The sequence below is a fragment of the Taudactylus pleione genome, unplaced genomic scaffold (assembly GCF_031769625.1).
Source record: "Taudactylus pleione unplaced genomic scaffold, aTauple2 ptg000250l, whole genome shotgun sequence".
Taxonomy (NCBI): domain Eukaryota; kingdom Metazoa; phylum Chordata; class Amphibia; order Anura; family Myobatrachidae; genus Taudactylus; species Taudactylus pleione.
The window spans coordinates 7,852,280-7,871,263 of record NW_028284652.1 but is presented as its reverse complement, the minus strand read 5'-3'; the positions used below and the strand labels follow the sequence as shown (position 1 = coordinate 7,871,263).

General features: G+C 43.6%; 1 protein-coding gene across 3 annotated transcripts in view; it reads left to right on the top strand.

Moving 5' to 3' along the window:
- The window catches only part of MACROD1 (mono-ADP ribosylhydrolase 1), an 802,331-nt gene that overhangs the window by 311,926 nt on the left and 471,421 nt on the right, over positions 1–18,984 (top strand). The gene's annotated exons all lie outside the window — the stretch shown is intronic.

Below are 18,984 nucleotides of genomic sequence, written 5' to 3'. Positions count from 1 at the left end.
GCTTGGGAAGCTGATTTGGGGGATGCACTGGATGGGTATGGGTCAGAGATCTTGGAAAATGCGGCCTCCAGTTCGATTTGTGTTAAAATAAAAGAGAATTATAACATATAAATTATTGTATAGATGGTACTATGGACCTCATTCAGAGTTGGTTGTTGTGGCCGCTCGGTCGCACGCCACGATGTTCCCTAAACTGCGCATGCGTAAAATTTGCAATACGCATGCGCAAACTAGCTATTACGATCAGAAATTGCTCTCTCCTTGAACACAGCCAGGTCGTTAGTTTAAGTGACAGGATGAGGCGTTTGTGGGTGGTAACAGGGGAAGGTGCTTGTGAACGGGGGAGTGGAGATCCGAATGTAGGCGTGCCTGACTATGCAAATGGCATTTTATGGGAGTGCATAATTTACTAAGTAGTGTCATGGCACATGGGAGGTTTTTACACTGACTTGATCGTAGTGCTTAAGAGAGGGTATGGTCAACCTTAAGCTCTACTAACAGCTCCGATGGTTCCCGATGGTCTCGATTAATCCTTATATGCCCGGAGATGACGTGTAATGCGAACAAGAAGGGGGCGTATTTTTAGTCTTACGGCCACGAGGATTCCCCTCGCTCGTCCAGCTAATGATCCCATCTTAACGATGCAACTTGCATATTCGGCCCCTTTTACCTTACGACCGAGCGGCCGCAATGACAGACTCCGAATGAGGTCCAATGTACCTTCCAGCCCAAGTAAAATGTTCCCAGGTACATTGAATAGATGCTGGAGAGGCTGAGCTTCTAAAGGTACCTTCCACCACATTTGGTGGGTCGTGCCCAAACATTTTGAATCTTTGGCAGAAGGTCACTGGCCTCATCTTCCAGATCGCCGTCCCATGTGAACCTAAAGGCCCCCATACATCAGAGATGGATTGCAGCAATCATGCAATTTGCAATCGAGTGTGTATAAAAATCTGCAATGTATGGGCTTCGCAGATTGCAACCAAAAAGTGATTGGAATTGTTTAATCAGATTGTCCAACATGTTGGATGTCACAGATGGATTGGGGCTGTAGATTGCTAGTGTATGGACATGATCAGCAGATTTGCAGACCCTTTCTAGCAAAATGATGGGACTTTCAAGATTGCCAGATCTGTGTTTGCTGCAATCGATCTGCAAATCACTGAAAAAGATCTGTAGTGTATGGGCGCAGATTGCTAGATTGGGAAATCCTAAGATCGGGCAATAAATCTTCAAATTGTTCAATTGTCGTTTTCAGATTGCTGATGTATGGGGGCCTTAAGTTTCTCCTTCTGCCTCTGGGACTCTCTACGGCAACGAGGCACCAATATAAATATGTCACATTGCTCTTTTTTTTCTAGTTTGGTGTCCATCCACCCAGATCACTCTCCTCTTTCTGTTTCTTCCTCTCTTTTCTTTACTACGGTTTGCCAAACCATCACTTCTCTAGATTTTCTATTCTTTTCTTCTCCCCTCAATAATAATAAAACCGGTCACTCTGTGATATGCAGCATTTAGGCACTGACTTTGGCCCTGATTCAGAGCCGCTCGCTATTTGCGGTCGTTCGTTCTAAAACAAGGGGTGGCTATTGAAATGAACCGTTCGCTAATTGCGGTCTGTTCACGCCTCTAAGTCTGAACGAGCGAGCAAAACTTGCGGTTGTAATTTTGAAAGATACGCCCCCTTGCCGCTCGCACCATACGTCATGTCCGCTATTTATTAGATTAATCGAGTACATCGTACAGTGTATGAACTGCTCACTATTCTTGTGGCTGTTTTTTTCAACCGCTATTTTGCGAGCAGTTCTGAGTAAAAAAAAAACAAGTGACGTGGTCAATGATGCTGCTGTATTAATTATGCACTCCCTTAAAACGCCCGTTTTGACCTTTAAGCACGCCTGCGTTCTAATTCCACTCCCCCGTTTTCAAGCACCTTCCCCTGTTACCACCCACATACGCCTCCTTCTGTCACTCAAAATAGCAGGCATTCGCTATATAGCGAACAAACGATTTTTGGCCGCACTGACTGGTTCGCGCATGCGTATTAAAATCCGTACGCATGCGCAGATGTGCGAACATCGGTCAGAACGAACGAGCGGCCGCTTTCGAGCGGCTCTGAATCAGGGCCTTTGTTCAGTTTTTGATGAGGTTTCTTAAATTACTATCACATGAGTCTCCAATCTGCTAATCAGTCATTCAGTCTATTTAAATGGTGAAAAGTAATCATTCTGCTGTTTGTAGCATCGTTGTACCACACTGACATGGACCAGAGAAAGCAAAGGAGAGAGTAGTCTGAGGAGATTAGAAAGAAAATGATAGACAAGCATTTTAAAGGTAAAGGCTATAAGACCTTCTCCAAGCTGCCGCAAGAGGAAAATCAACCCCACATTAAACAGAATAGTGAGAATGTTAGAAAAACAGCCAAGGAAAACTTCCAAAAGTCAAGGTACGTCCAACACTTTTTAAACAACATTGGGCTTAATGGAAGAAGACCGGAAGGACTCCCCTTTTGAAAAAAAAAAAAACATTAAAAAAGTCAGACTGGAATTTCCTAAATTGCATACTGACAAACTACTAGGCTTCTGGGAGAATGTCCTTTGAACAGATGAGTGAAAATTTGAGCTTTTTGGTAAATCACATCAGCTCTATGTTCACAGATTAAAAAAATGAAACCTTCAAAGAAAAGAGCACCATACCTATTGTGAAACATGGAGGAGGCTCGGTTATGTTTTGGGGCTGCTTTGTTGCATCTGGCACAGGGTTCAGTTAATCTGTGCAATGAAATAGCTTGATTATCAAGGCATTCTAGAACAAACCATATTGCCCAGTGTCAGAAAGCTCTGTCTCAGTCGCAGGTCATGGTCCTCCAACAAGATAATGACCCAAAACACACTGCTAAAAGCCTCCCAAGAATGGATAAGAACAAAACATTGGACTATTCTGAAGTTGGCTTCTATGAACCCTGATTTAAATCCTAACAAACATCTATGGAAAGAGCTGAAACCTGCAGTCTAGAGAAGACACCCATCCAATCTGAGACATCTGGAGCAGTTTGCTCAGAATGAGTGGGCAACCTACCTGTTGACAGATGTAGAAGTTTCAATGAGAGCAACAGAAATCGCTTGATTACCTCTAAAGGTTGTGCAACAAGGTATCTTTGGAGAAAGAAATAAAAAACACTATCAAACCTACTGCTTTGTGTTGTAGATAGTCTAAAGCAAACACATCACCCTTATGTAAATGAAGGGCATAACATTTCTCTGGAATTTGCATAGAGCCCTCAACACTGACCAAAATAAAGTATTTTGGATGGTAACATTCTTTTTTATTGTATTTATACACCTCAGGAAATCTGGGCCCAGTCTTTTAGGGCCTCATTACTGTAATAGTCACAGTATAATGTACCCGGGTGGTTTTAGCACCAAGATTTTCCATTTCAACCAGGCAACGCCAAAATGAATCTAGAAGCTTTTGCACTGCTGGGGTTCCTGTCCATTAAAATGTAATATCCCTCTCTATCTCTGGCATGCATGGCCTCGTGTCTGTCTTAGCCTCATGGGCAACTTTTGGAAAGTGCCTCCTTTCAGTTGCCTCAGCATAGGTAGGAGTATACATTTCAAGTAAAATTCGGTCAGCAAAGTATGTCTCTTGTAGCATCGGCAGAACAGTTGGTGAGGGTAGGCTATATTTCCCCTTCATCCTAAAAGCCCAGTCGTGACATGCAGTGAGGGCGGAAGTGCGGTTCCATGCCCATAGAGGCCACCAAGATAAGAAATTTGTCCCCTCATGGGCTCGCTTTGCTCGCCACGCTTTGGGCATGGTGGCTTGCTTTGCTCGCCAAGTTTTTATCCCCGCCCTCTATGTCCACGTGGATAGTAAGGAATGACGTTGGACAGTAACTGATGACATCAGGGTCTGCTCGGTGAAGGGCATCAGACACTATCAGTTGGTGAGTGGTTAGTATTAATGTCTCATAGCACTGAGGTGTAGAGTGTGATTCCCACCAAGGCCCTATCTGTATGGAGTTTGTATGTCCTCCCCATGTTTACATGGGTTTTCACAGGGTACCCTGGTTTCTTGCAACAATCCAAAAACATACTGATATGTTCATATTGTCTGTGTGCATACAGTACATGTGGTAGGGAATATTGATTGTAAGCTTCATCGGAGCAGGGACTGAAATAAATGATTACATATTCTCTGTAAAGCGCTGCTGAATATGTGTGCACAAAATAAATAACTTCTGATAAATAAATCTTTTCAGATTGCCTCCTCAGCTTTCATCCAATTGATTTTATGAGCTTGTGCAGGAAATTAACATTACATTTACATTAGTCATTATAATTACCCATGAGTACAGAACAGCCGAATCGGACCTCTGAGGTGTTGTGAGGGGCCAGAGTGGCCACTGTTTTCCATGCTTACACTTTCTATTATATAGATGGAACGTTGCGATCCACATGACCATCCCAACAGTTGATGGCATGACAGCTGAAGGGGTAACACAGAATCAGTCATCAGCAAAAGCAGCATGTCTTTATCTCAAATTAGGATGTATCCTCTGCTACTGACATGTAACTTACAGCAAGTACATCCACTCTTGCGGCCCCTTCTTTTATGCTTTTTACAGTGATCAGCCCAGGAGACTGAAAAGAATGATGTGCCATAGCACAGAATGCAGCATGATTATTGTGAGCCAGTGCAGACGGCAGATGATTGGCAGCAGCGTTTAGCTAACAACACGTTATCCAGGAAAGAGTAGATTTTGCTGCATTAAAAATAAAACTTTGAACAGCCTTTGAATATCAGTCATTGTGATTACTGCTTTTTTGACTTGCTATACATCACTCAATATTATCCCCTTTCCTTCCCAAGTGCTAGGTTAGCCAAGAGCAAGTACTGCTATAATCAGTATTTATGATGCATTCCTTGTTTGTAAAATCAAGTATTCAAATGATTCTGTAATACCCCTTTCAGACATAGCGAGATTCCCAGGTTTTTGCCTGGCTCGGCCAATCTACCCGGGTCTCGCTTAGGTCTGAAAGGCACAAAAATGCTCCCGGGTCAGCGCCTCTGCTATTGACCAAGGTTTTTCCCAGGACCAAGGTCGGCAACAGAAATCATGGGACCCATGCCCTGATTCAGAGCTGGACGCTCTGTCAGAGCGCTCGCTCTGAATCAGGGCCGGGCTTTTTTTTTATAGAACGGCCTCCTGGCCGCTCGCATAGCTGTGGGTGACCACCCACAGCTATAGCGAGCGGCCAGGAAGATGGTCATTTAGGCGGGTTAAAGAACGTAGGTTGTTGGACCCATTAAACTTGGTGGGAGAAGCCCAAAAAGCTGGACTTGGGGACAAACTGACTGCGCCCTCTGCAGCACTGCCGCCCTTCTTGCCTCCCTCCTCCCCCTGAGCGCTTACCTTTCCGTGCAGGGGGTGGAGGGTGGGGCGAGATCTGCCGCTGGCGTTCTTGGAGCGCCGCGCACCACTGCAGGAGGTCTACTCCTGCAGACCTCCGGAGCCGGAAAGTGTGTGGCAGTGACCCTGAAGGATTCCGCCCTGTGCGGAGGCACCAGCCGCATGACCCTTCCTACGGCCCTGCCTGTCTGCATAGGAATATAGCCAATGTCATCACCATATAGCAGAGGTTCGACCAGAGAATATGTAGTAACAAGTTTTGGTGAAGGGCAAAATATGAACTTCCCTGATCAAACAATTTTTATATTATTAAATTGTATTTGCTAGTTTGGTACCATGTGTATCAGTAGTGTTTCTTTAGAATGAAGATTACTGTCCCCAAGCCTTTTCCTTCTAATCCTGCCTGTTATAATCTCCAGCCACTTCCCCTCCCCCTTCCCATCTCTCCAGTCCTGATGTGTCTCTCCAGTATCATTCCCCTGTCTCCAGCTCCATTCTGTCTCTACAGCCCTCCGAGGCACACTAGAACCTTGGGGCCCAGTACAACTGTGCCCCTAGTCCTCCCTTGTTGCCGGGCCTGCCCGGGATGGATAGACAACCTGGGTTATGTGTGAATGGTGCGACCTGGGATTTTACTCCAGGCCCGCCCATATATACTCCTGATAGGCTGGCCAGTGCTGCCTGATGCATGCTGATGACATCGGCAGCAGCAGCCAGAGAGTGAGCGAGGCCACATGCGGAGTGCTAGTGGGGACAGTGTACACAGGAGAACATTGCCAGTGGGTATATATATATATATATATATATATATAGTATGTGCTCTTAACATGAGCTATTCAATCTCTTTCATTTGGAACAAATATGGGAATTAGCCCTTAGCACATGTCTTTTGAACTTTGACAAAAAAATTTATACAATAAAAATTATTGTTGAGCGACAAATATCTTTCCTTTTATTATATTTCTAGCATAACCTCATTATTGTGGGCCAGTAAAGTGAAAAAAACTGTGACAAACCCTGCTTATGTCTGAAAGGGGTCAACCTGGATCCTGGCTCAGGGCCTGATTCAGAGCCGCTCGTAAGCGGCCGCTCGTTCGTTCCGAGCGATGTTTGCCCAACTGCGCATGCGTACGGATCGTAATACGCATGCGCGAACCAGTCAGTGCGGCCGAAAATCGTTTGTTCGCTAAAGCGAATGCCTGCTAATTTGAGTGACAGGAGGAGGCGTATGTGGGTGGTAACAGGGGAAGGTGCTTGAAAACAGGGAGTGGAGATCAGAAAGCAGGCGTGCTTAAAGGTCAAAAAGGGCGTTTTATGGGTGTGCATAATTAATACAGCAGCGTCATTGACCACGTCACTGGGTTACTTTATAGTCAGAACTGCTCGCATGATTGCGGTAGGAAAAACCAACCGCAAGAATAGCGAGCAGTTCATACGCTGGTCGATGTACTCGATTAATCTAATGAATAGCGGACATGACGTAGGATGCGTGCGGCCAGGGGGCGTAGTTTCCAAAAAAAGACCGCAAGTTTTGTTCGCTCGTTCAGACATAGAGGCGTGAACAGACCGCAAAGAGCGAACGGTTCATTTGAATAGCCACCCCTTTTTTCAGAACGAACGACCGCAAATAGCGTCCGGCTCTGAATCAGGCCCTCAGTCCAGCTTCCCAAAGCTGGTCTGAGCCAGGTCTCTGCTATAGGGTGAAGAGGAGTCTCAAGCAAAAACCCATGATTTTGCTGAGATGAGAACGCTTGCTGGCTTGTCATAAGGGCTCAGTCGCAGATGTGTGTTATCAAATAAAGCACATTACTGCTTTTTCATGTATAATAATTTTAGGTTATTTAAGAACAGATTTTGTTTGTTTGTATCCAATATTCTGTATTTGCATTTTACTTTCACTGGGCAAAGCTGTTATAGCTCATAAGAGCTAACATATAAAAATATCAACAGCAGACAGCACCACCAACACGATGAGGAATTAAGCGGTTTAAAACTTGGAAACAATATTCTCTTTTATTTATAAATAACCAAGGTCTTATGTAGTGCAATACATTGAGAGCTTAATGACACAAATAAATGACATACAATGACATGAAACAGAAGGTAAAGTCAGCCCTGCCCTAATGAGCTTACAGTCTAAGAGGTGTAGGGAACATTATACATTAGGTAGCAGAATGACAATTGTAGATGTTGGTGGGAGAAAGTGTAGGTGAGCCTTATCAACCACCCGCAATAAAGTGGCCATTGGAGACTGGCCTTTCTATACACCTTCCAGTGGTATGGTACGGTTAAAAAACAAGTCAGGTAGGGACATTGATACACTAAATAGAAGTTTCTTAGTCAATTCATAGATGAGAGTAGGAAGAAAGGTATAAGAAAGGGATTGGTTATCTGAGAAAGAAACAGAAAAATCCCCCAGCACACTGCTGTGAGTCAGTAATAAAGCTGTAATTCTATTTGTACATGGACGCATCGGAACAACAGATCGTGCATAATATGTACAAATTGTGAGTGTCCACCAGCGATGGACTGGGGCTGTATTTCAGCCCTGGCAGTCTGCCCTGCACTCGCATGTGAAGGGGGCGTGGTTAAATCAAGGCACGCCCCATCTCCCTGGCCCAGCACAGCAGCCGCCGGCCCATCCATGCCTCCACCCCTTCCGTCTCCATGATATTATAGTGATTCCGGAGCCGTTGGGGTGGAGGGCGGGGGACTTTTCCTTCCCCTCTCCTCGAGACGGCATATGCCAGAAGCGCCCGATGGCCAGTCCGGCCCTGGTATCCACTCACGATGCCGATGCGCGTCCTCATGGGTCATACATCGCATCTTCAGATCTTACCTACTGCAGGCAAGAACTGCCAATCTCGTACACGATCCACCGGCATATCGTTCAGTGTTTATGCCTGAATGATATGTCGTTTGGATTCGCATACGATGTTTGCATGCATGGATCAGGGAGATCCGTGCTGCAAGCATGAAGACACATATGTGTTTGATGAATAACCTGTTTAAAAAAAAAAAACAGCGTGCCCTCCCCCCCAAAAGAGCAACCAGCCCCGGGCTTTAGTGGACCAGTTCTGGTTGTGCAAAATACGGGGGACAAACGACATAAGGGTCCCCCATATTTAAGCACAACCAGCAGTGGGCTAGTCAGAACCAGCTCTGGTTGCCAAAATACAGGGGAAAAACGATGTAGGGGTCGCCCATATTTTGAGCAACTAGCACTGGGCTCTGATCTGATTCTGTAAATACAGGAGGAAAAAATGAGTAGGGTCCCCCTCTATTTACCAGAACCAGCACCTGACTTTTTCTAAGGGGGCTAATGCCCCGGCCAAAGCATTAACCCTGACCACTAGTCAGCCCAGGCTGGGGATCCCTGGGGAGCTGCCCCCCCCCAATAAAGGGGTCCCCCTCTCCAGGGCACCTCAGGCTAAGCTGATAGCCCGGGGCTATCACCGACACTGCTGGCGGGTGGGTGCCGGGTTTATAATGTATTGTGGTGCATTTGAAATAGTTAAAAATATTGTATTTTGCTGTGGAATTACAGGTTCCAGCAAGTCTCTCCCGCATGCTGGTACTTGGAAAACCACAAGAACCAGCATGCGGAGAATTACGGGCTGGCTGGTACCTGTAGTTCCACAGCAAAAGCAATATTAAAAAACCACAGAACACACACACCATAGAAAGTAAAACTTTATTAAAACATACATGCACACACACATGCACACTTGTCAGCTACTGATACCATGAATGCCTCACAGCCGATGATACACAAAATGGAAGTTACTCAGTCAATTTAAAAGTGACAGTGCAAGCTAGAACGTGGGTATATAGAAAATAATTCCCACAGAGGGAGATGTGGCAAATGAACCAGTCCCTGTCAGCTGGTAGAAATACCTGTCCTTTACCACCCATACCAACTGAAGCTTCTTCCTCTCATGATTCTGGAGAAGGCCACCATTCAGCTCGGGGTAGTAATGTGCGCAGCACCATTCCCTGGCATCATGCTTGTTTCTAGACACCTAACTCGGACATCGGCTTCCCAAGTGCACAGAAGCTGTGACTGCAGTTGCTGCAACCAAGCAACTGTGAAGATCACCATTAGAAGAACAAAGATGGCAACAGCAATGACAGTTGAACTCTCTGGATCCAGAAGCTGAAGCAGAGACAGTGTTCCAGTAGATCTTTATATAAACATTCCGTCCTTTGTGTGATGATGATCCTCTGCACTATTCTATCATTTCCCACTGTCTTCACAAATTCCCAACTGCTTGTAAGAAGATGATGGGGCAGGGTGCACATCCCATCCAAAATGCACAAAATACACTATTGTTTAATGCAGTGTTGCTGTTGTGCTTCATTCTGCATTTCATTAAGTCATATTTGGATCAGGTCGTCCTTGATAGTTAATTTGGAGGGAATGGTGCACATGTAGCCTCAGATACAAACATAACCAAGTCTGAGAAAGTACTTCTGATTAACTTGTAACAAATTTGAAGCCATTTTCAAAATAAGTAGTACTGATTTTCTCTAGAGATGAGCGGGTCCGGCTCACAGAGAACCGTACCCACCCGAACTATGCAATCCGAGCTTGGCTCGGGTATTCCTGCCTGATCCAAAAATGAGGCAAAATGTCATTCTCCCGCTGTCGGATTCTTGCAGGTTTTGGATTCTATAAAGGTCCTGGTGATCGGCGCCATTTTCACTTCGGCTATAGAGTGTGCAGAACAGACGTGGTCTGTCTGTGCTACTGTTGTTCAAGGGTGCAGTGTTGTCGGGCTGGGGTTGCAGTACATAAAGGAGGGGTGCAGTACATAAAGGGGTCAAAGCAAAATACAGATCCAAACCACGAAGGAGATACAGATCCAAAACATGGGGGTCAGCGCACATCTCTAATTTTCACTTAGTAGAACACGAAAAATGGATACTTTGCTACTGGTCCTTCATAGGCAACAAGGATTCCTAATTGAATTATACTGTGTTGAGTACTACATGCCTTGGGTAGATAATAAACTACTTGTGTATATGTAAACTAACTTGTAGCCTGAAAGTGATCCTCTGCAATGGAATATGGCTCATATTTGCCTACTCTCGAGGAATGTTCGAGAGACTCCAGAATCTCGGGTGGCTCTCCTGGACATCGGGAAAAGTAGGCAAGTCTCCCATAGGCCGCTGCCACTACTACCAACTTCCAAAGTGAAGTAGGCGGACTGGGTGGCTTGATGTATGTTACTGAGCTATTCTCTATTATTTGCCTAATCTCCCAGAGTGACCAGGAGATTCCAGAGTTCCCCCTTACTCTCGGCAGAACAGGGAACCCTTCATAGTGAAGAAGGGATTTGATGACGCATACCGCCGCCCCACTCCCTGCATTGGGATGCTTTGGTTCAGTCATCATGGACCCTGTACTTTCCACTTGAACTTCTTCCCTCTTAAAAGTCTGCAAGCTTGTATTGCAATATGCATCATAAATATCCTTTTATAGATACCAGCCCTCTCATGTCGTTACCCAAATGCTGCATATCATTATTTTTTGGTCCCAATTGCTTGCAAAAATATTAATTCTGCCTAAAGCTATACAGGGCAGGGTTTGTGTTTTATAGGTGGTAGAAAGAGGTGGATCTAATTCTGTAGTTCTCTTGATTCTGGAGTTACTACTCACATTTGGGTATTGGAGCATAAATTTTAAAACCCCCTTGCATGTTAGTGTGAATGTGCTGGGTGTATGACTATGGGGGGAATTCAATTGAACGCGTTTTTGAATAGCGATGGGAGGGACTCCCGAAGCTATTCAATACACTACGCTGTGTGGTCGGAGAATTGCCGGTTAACGCGCCTATCGCGTCTTAACAAGGGTGTTAATGCGCGTTAACCGGCATTCTCTCACCAAAGTGCCATGTGCGCAGCTGTTAGCGCAGCACTATGCTGAAAAACAGCTGCGCGCCCGGCACTTTGGTCGGATTTCTCGCATCCCCTGGGGGGTGTGAGAAGAAATCCTTAGCGCGACCACACAGTGCAGTGTATTGAATAGCTGCGGGAGTCCCTCCCGTCGCTATTCAATTGCGCCTTCAATTGAATTCCCCCCTATGTTTGTGTTAACCTTCAGAATCTTTTGTTGCGAGCTTTCTTGTAACACATAGTCCATTAATTTTCCTACACCATACCATAGTGAGCATACATTTTACAAATTATCTTACCAAACATCTCATTTGTATTCAGTGCATCTATTATGTTGCTTTTACATTGCAGCCTTAAAGCAGTGAAAGCTGATCAAGCTATGAGGTTGAATTGTTTGTTCATAATTTGTGGGTAGGTGCTTTGTCTGAACACACAGCTCTTCCAATCTGCAACACTCGTTCACAGGGCCAGACTGGGACTTATAATAGGCCCTGGCATTTAAAGCACACATGCCCACCTCTTGCACACCAAAGTAGAGCCGTAACTACACATTTTGGTGGCCTATGTACATAAAGAGCATTGGTGCCGCCATCCATAAGTGAAGCAGGGAGAATGTAAGATGAAAAATACAGGTGTCTCGCTGAGAAGGGGCGTGACCACACAATAGTACCCCCAAGTCAAATGATGCCACACAGTAGTGCCCCTTCACTTTGTACAGCACAGTAGTGTCCCTTATTCACGTTACGGCAGGTGCTGCTGATTAGCTCGCGACCGGCGCCAGCTTCAAATAAAGTTGGCACTGTCCCTCAAGGGCTGTGGCTGCATGCCAACCAGTGGTGGCACCAGAGGTGAGGCTGCAGCGCCAACTTACAGCATTTGAGAGCATGGACTAAGCTACTTCCATGTTTTGCAATATGCTCAACAAAGAGCATGCCACATAGACCAGCCTTAGTTACTTGTTCACAATCTGGAAGTGTGTCGACTAACGAGATAAGCGGCTTTAAAGAACAGGCTCAATGCTGACAACCTTCCTTTGGCATACAAATGGCAGCTTTGCACCTGTCCAGAGCTAAACAACTGAATGACATACTGTAGCTCGTAGTGCTTTAAATGAAATGCTTGGAACATTTATGTAAGTGGCAGTATCCAAACTGGGTTAATGAACACAAATATCAAGCTGTTCAATATAAAGTAGAAGCTTGATGTCTCACGCAGCAGCAATTTAATGAAACACAATAAACAAAACTTCAGCCCTTATTATGAAGAAACCGCAGGCTGGCCTGTCGACAGCTGAAGACTGCCCACTTATCAGCTACAATACAAATGATGCATAGTGGTACATAGTTACTCTTCTTGCAATTCTTTCATCTTTCTCTTGTCCATTGTCACGGAGACATTATACACTTGCTTGTATCCGTGTGAGCATTGTCTGTTTAGAATGTGGCATATTTACCACCGTACAAGTTTATACAGTATTGGGCGGTACAATGAGCCCTTGCTGTTGTCTGCATGTACTGCCAAGTGCCTAGCCTCTAAGGTCACTGTGCTTTTACTATTAAAGTTACATTATAAATATCGCCCTTTGTGTTTTCATTCTGTTATGGTGACATTGTATTGATTACATAGGTAGATTGGTAAAAGTATTAACTAGTTCTCTTTGCATGGAAACTGTTGTGATAGAAAAGTCAGTATATATGCAGTATATAGTGCATATTGGTTAAAGTGATGCTATACAATATACATAGTGCCTTAAAATACCAAAGTAAACAACAGCCTTGTTAATTATAAGGTGCACAATTGACGCAGTCCTCCTTTCATTTTAGTTATCACCCATCTCTGTGCCACCTAGTCCGAGCTCTGTCCCCCTCCCATGCGATCCGCCCTCTGCACCACCCATACTGATCTCTCAGAGACAGTCTTTCATATCAGCCAAACCCCTCCCCTCCTAACATGTCTCGTAGTCAATGTTCTTAATAAATAAGTGTAGTTATAGGCAGAATATTGCAGAAGTGCTGTCTTATAGGGACAGGCTATGAGCTAACCACAGAAATGAAATGGTGACCTTCCCATCTCTTACACAGACACACACACACACACGTAGTGTGCAAGGTAAAGGTTAACCACTTTCATTTCAGTAGAACTCTCCCCGAAGGGTGAAGCTATAAGTGTACTGCAGCAAAAATATACACATTTCATATACTGATTTCCAGCATTTTGTTTTTCCCCAGAAACCTGCTGTCCCTAAAATGTCCTACATCAGCATTAATATTGTTTTTAATGCTGTGATGCATATTTGAAAATTAAAGACAGTAAAGTAACACTAGGGGGTATATTTACTAAAGTGAGAGTTTTTAGAAGTGGAGTTTTTGCCCATAGCAACCAATCAAATTCTAGCTATTATCTTCTAGAAGGTACTAGTTAAATGTTAAGTAGAATCTGATTGGTTGCTATGGGCAACATCTCAATTTCTAAAAGATCTCACTTTAGTAAATATACCCCTTGTTGTTAGTCACAGGTTTTGTACTTTAAGACCTGCGCATTTACTTTTATATCTCAGTATATATAGCTAAAGGCTTAAATTATTGTGCAAAAAGAGACTGCAACAGTGTGGCATGAAGAGACAGTCATTTGCGCTTTATGTGATCCCTCAACCTCCCAAGTCTCAGGAACATCCCTAATCTAGAAAGCTTTTAGATAAATGTTTAAAACTTTCAAAGCAGCCTTTAATAATTTGCCAGTGATGAGCATTTGGTACTGAATGCCTGTGGAGATGGCTCGTTATACACGGATTGCCTGATTGAAGTGCTAGTCATCATCATCACCGAAGCAACTAAGCTGAACAGCGGGTGAATCACAGCACTCACCCTGACAGAAATGAACTGCACACTTCTACCCTGTTACACTAAATCCCACAATGGTAAATTCTGATTATTCCCACCCATTGTTGCCAGCCTTGGGCATACATGAGGATGGAACATTTTGACTTGTATGTATGCAATAGATGGCAAGCGTGAAGTATTACTGCGAGACCACTGATTGCTTTATCAGCCCTGACTGTCCCTCTGTCTTAACCTGCAAGACCTGGTAATTTGTGTTGTAGAAGTGACCTCCTCACCACTCTGAAAATTGCTTTTCTGCTGCAAAAGATTGGAATCTGAATTATATAATTATTTGTTGAAGCCTGTGCTTGGTATGTGCGGTATCTATCGGGAAGGACTGGAGATCCTGGAAATGATATTTGCTCAGTTTTTATCTGCTAAAATTTGGAATATAATATAGGCCATTTTTCTTATGTCATTCTGTATTTTCTCTGGCTATAAACCTTAACAATAGAGAGGTTTTTTTTAACTTAAATTCATTTTTACCTTCCAAGGCATTCTGCAGGTCAAACACTATTCCCAATTTGCTTGCAGTTGTGAAGAATCAAAGATGTGTTGGAGCTTTTCTATTTCTTTTTGCCTTCTCAAATCTTCTTTCATTTATTTTTTTATTTTACATTTTGAAAAGTGGTTAGCACTAAATATTGTTAAATACGTTGGCTGCTTTGTGACAGCTGTAACAGAGACTGTGTATTGTGCCACAGCCATAGGCAATAGTTGTAGCTACTGTAGGTTTTACCTCTCCTCCCGTATATGAAACTTAAGTAGACATTTGTCATATGTGAGCCTCAAGTCAGATATCTCTTGACGATACTGGCCTACTTGTCTGTACTGTCCAGGACACTCAAGAATTTCGGGGATCTCTACTGAACGTTTAAAAGAGTACTCCAACCTCCCACAGAGGTTTATGTAGGGAGCACCCAAGCCGCACTCTTACATTGGTCTGGAAACGCGTCCCTCCACTTCCGCGGCACCATCTTTCCAGTGATATTCGAGAAGATTGCAAATGCACACAAGAGAGGCTTTGATTTCACTGTGCAATGCCATCTTTGAGAAAATGTCACTGTGAAGATGGCGCTGCAGAGGAGGAACCTGCTTTCCAGAACGAGGTTTAAGGTATACTTTGGGTGCAGGGTGTGTGGGACACCCTACATCCATTATAAATGCGCCTATGCTCCCAGATAAGTGTGGAAGTGGGTGGTCGGGCTCTTGATGACGTGGTTCATGGTCCGGGTGCTCAATTAAAAATTCCCCAATTTGTGGCTTTGTGCAGTGGGTACGTGGGACCATAAATTGCGGCAGTACAGTGGTGACATCATTCATCGCATCACATCATCTTGGCCTCTCTTTACAAAACCTCTCTGGAGTCGAGGAAAATGTCAGCAAGCCTCACCCTGAGATTAAAGTGATGAAGCTCACCTGATCACTGTGGTGTCTATTGTGGGTGTCAAACCTAGAGCATAATAAAAGCTGAAGAGAGATAGCGTAATGGACAAGTGAATATATGGAAAAGAAAAGTGGAGAAGTCATGAAAAGTGTAAAGGAAAAAACATCTCCACAAATAATGGCAGATTGACCATCTTTGTTCTTGTGCAATAAGCAAGTCTGGGTTCTGATTTATCCATGCTGCATGTTCATCCCCTGCTGTCAATGTATATTCCCACAGTTCCCACCTATAGCTGGCCACACACTAGACCAACTTACATCCAACCATCCAACTAGTTAATTGGTTGGAATGAAAATCTGGTAAGGAATGAAAGCAAATGACAATCAGCAATTTGCTCCCAAACGCCGGAAAATGGACTAAAAACTGTTGTTTGAACAAATTGTTTTGATCAAACATATAACAAACTTGTCTGACGACCATTTTCATCTGTTTTCTGGCACTTAGGAGCAAATTGCTAATCATCAGTTACTCCCATACGTTACCAGATTTTCATTCCAACCAATCAACTAGTTGGCTTGTTGGATAAAAGTTGGTCTAGTGTGTGGCCAGCTTTCGTCTGACACTTTCAATTTTCTTTATCAATTTTATATAATTATAGTTCATATTTGCACCATTGTAGGTTGAATGGTTATAATTTGGGCCCTGTACTGCCCTGGGCGGTTGTAGTCTACCAGTGGACCGGGTACATACAGGGGGAACATAATGTCATTGTTGATTCCTTTTCCTCAAACTGTGTAATGGCAAAAGCCAGGGCATGAATCCGGTATTCAAACTGTGTACAGTAGAGTAGACTGCAAATGGATATAGATGGAAAACTCAGTGTTGTGTTTCGATAAAAAGTAGCTTCAGATTTCAACTATTAAGTACTATTGTTTAATTGTGTAACCCTAATTAGAGATTGGTCATCACAGTAGAACCTGTAAAGTCAGTTTATGAAAAAAATGAGAATCTCTTATTGGCACTTGCTGGATCTTTCAGATAGAACTGATTCGAACGCTTCAAGCTGCCGTTTCCCTTTGCATGTTAGGATTAGGTCAGACCCCTGGCTGCACAACTTCTGGAAAAGAAAGATACTTTCTGCCTTCTAGGTGGGGCAGCAGCTAGACACCAACAGAAGTCCCAGCTCCCCATCATACTTCCACCTTTCTCCCTCTCCCTGATGCATATTGCACAGAGCATTCTGTCTCTCCCAAATGCTGCATCTCAATGCGGGAATCAGATCTCAGAGACCAGGCCTTCCCTACAATAACGAAAAAAGATGGCATCTCTGAGCAAATGCTAAAGTAAAATAAAAATATGTTTTGTGAAAAAGCAGTAAAATGTGACTATGTGGAGAAATAATTAACCCACTATGGCTCCCAGGCACATGCTTTCCCCTTTCTCCAGCGTTTTCATTGTATAAAGAGCTTTCCTCAACTTTTGTCAATTTATTAACTGGTTAACATCAGATAACTCCGATATTTCTCTAGTGCTCACTTAGTTTGCGCTGCTTACTTCTGCCCCCATAAACCCACGGGTATAGAGGCTTACCGCAATTTACTAAGCAATGGAAAGATTGCTTCTCAGCGCTGGGTAACACCATTTTGAGATGTATTAATAACCTATACCCAGCAACAGAGACTTGGAAAGTTTGCTTCATCCCCATCAGTTCAAGCTACTGGCCGCACATGCACATTTTGATGTCAGATACAGACATGCCTGGTACCTTTTCTATACTTTGAAACCTTTTCAAATAAATAGAGTAGTGGTTGTATTCATCTGTAAAGAGGTTTTGATCCTTTGGGGAGAATTTACGAAGCAGCGGTTTCTGTAAGCCGCTGCTTCCCGGCTTATTGCAAGTCAGTATTTTAAATGGCACCCGGAATCAGTGTTAAGCACGCTGGGCTTTACACTGACTGCGGGTGCCGTTTTAAATAGAAGCCGCTGTTTCGTAAATTCTCCCCTTTGTGTGTGGTATATGGAAAACTTTGCAATGCTCAGACTATTATTTGTGTTGTGGGTTTTCTGTCAGCTGGAGAATTATAGGTGAGAATAACATCTGGTGCATGATTGATCCTGTCCACCTGTCATTTTCATTAGTGTAGGTCTATTGTTTTTAAAGTTATTTTGTTCTGTTTGTCCTTCCCTTGAAATAAGGAGTCCATTTTAGATTTGTCCCACTCTTAAGTCAATGACCCATCACATAAACACATCATGGTAACTATAAAGAGAGAGGCACCATTTTCCCTGCACCCTATATATGAAAGGCATAATGCCAGAGAAACTCCTAATTTCTTCAGTACAACCCAATTTTCGGCGATTATCGCTGTCCTAGAGCTCTATGAGGACAGCGCAAATAGGCAATTTAAGAAGTGTCGAAAAGCTTAATTTTTACCACTTGGATCGTTTTCTGTGGAATAGTTAATGGTAACTGCCGATGGCATTAACCTAATAAATAACTAAAACAGTACCTGCATGTACTTTGCAGAGGACAATCAGCAACCTCTTTCATTCTTGAGTGTACATTGGCTGCTATAAATCATTGCCATCGATGTGTCTGAATTTTCAGTGCACATGTGCTGACATATTGCAGCATATGCACATTTTCAACAATGAGGTTACCAGGAAGATGGAGCTTTCGCTGCAATGTTGAGCTAGCAGTGACAACGTACACCACTCTTGCAGGGAAAGACAGTTTTCTTTCACTCTGTTCCAGGGAGGTAATCTTGTTAAAAAGTTGCAAAATAATATTTTTTTTTATCTGCAATAAGCATTGAAAAATAATTATTTTCAACAGAAACAGGGTCTTATTCATAAATGGATGACTTAGAATATGTGTTGATGGTTCAGATATTTTTTTTAATGCTTACTACAGTGATTTACTAATACAACTGTGGCTGGGAAGCTGAGTGATGTACTACTGTGATCCTTCTTAAATGAAGTTTCCAATGCTGTGCAGAGAAGCTATTGCCATAGGTAGCTGTCAGAAGCTAGCGCCAACGTTAACTGGCAATAGCTCATGCCAGCTATGGGTCTTAAATAGCGATGAACACTGTGGCCCTAACCAATTTGGTGCCCTAGGCAAGATTTTGTCTGGTGCCCCTTAGCAGATAATCCCACTACACTATACTCTACAGACACTCTCCCCCACCTCTTCATACATGATACTCACATTTCCCTTACCTCTTAGGTGTTCATCCCCTAACTTTCTTCCTCTTCTTTCTTCCTTTAGGAGTCTGGCAGAGGGAACAAAATTGTGATTCACTTGCCTCCATTTTAACTTATCTATTACATCTCTCTAGTTCAATATATATCTACATACGCACACACACACATACATACTGATCCAGTTATGGCCCACCTCA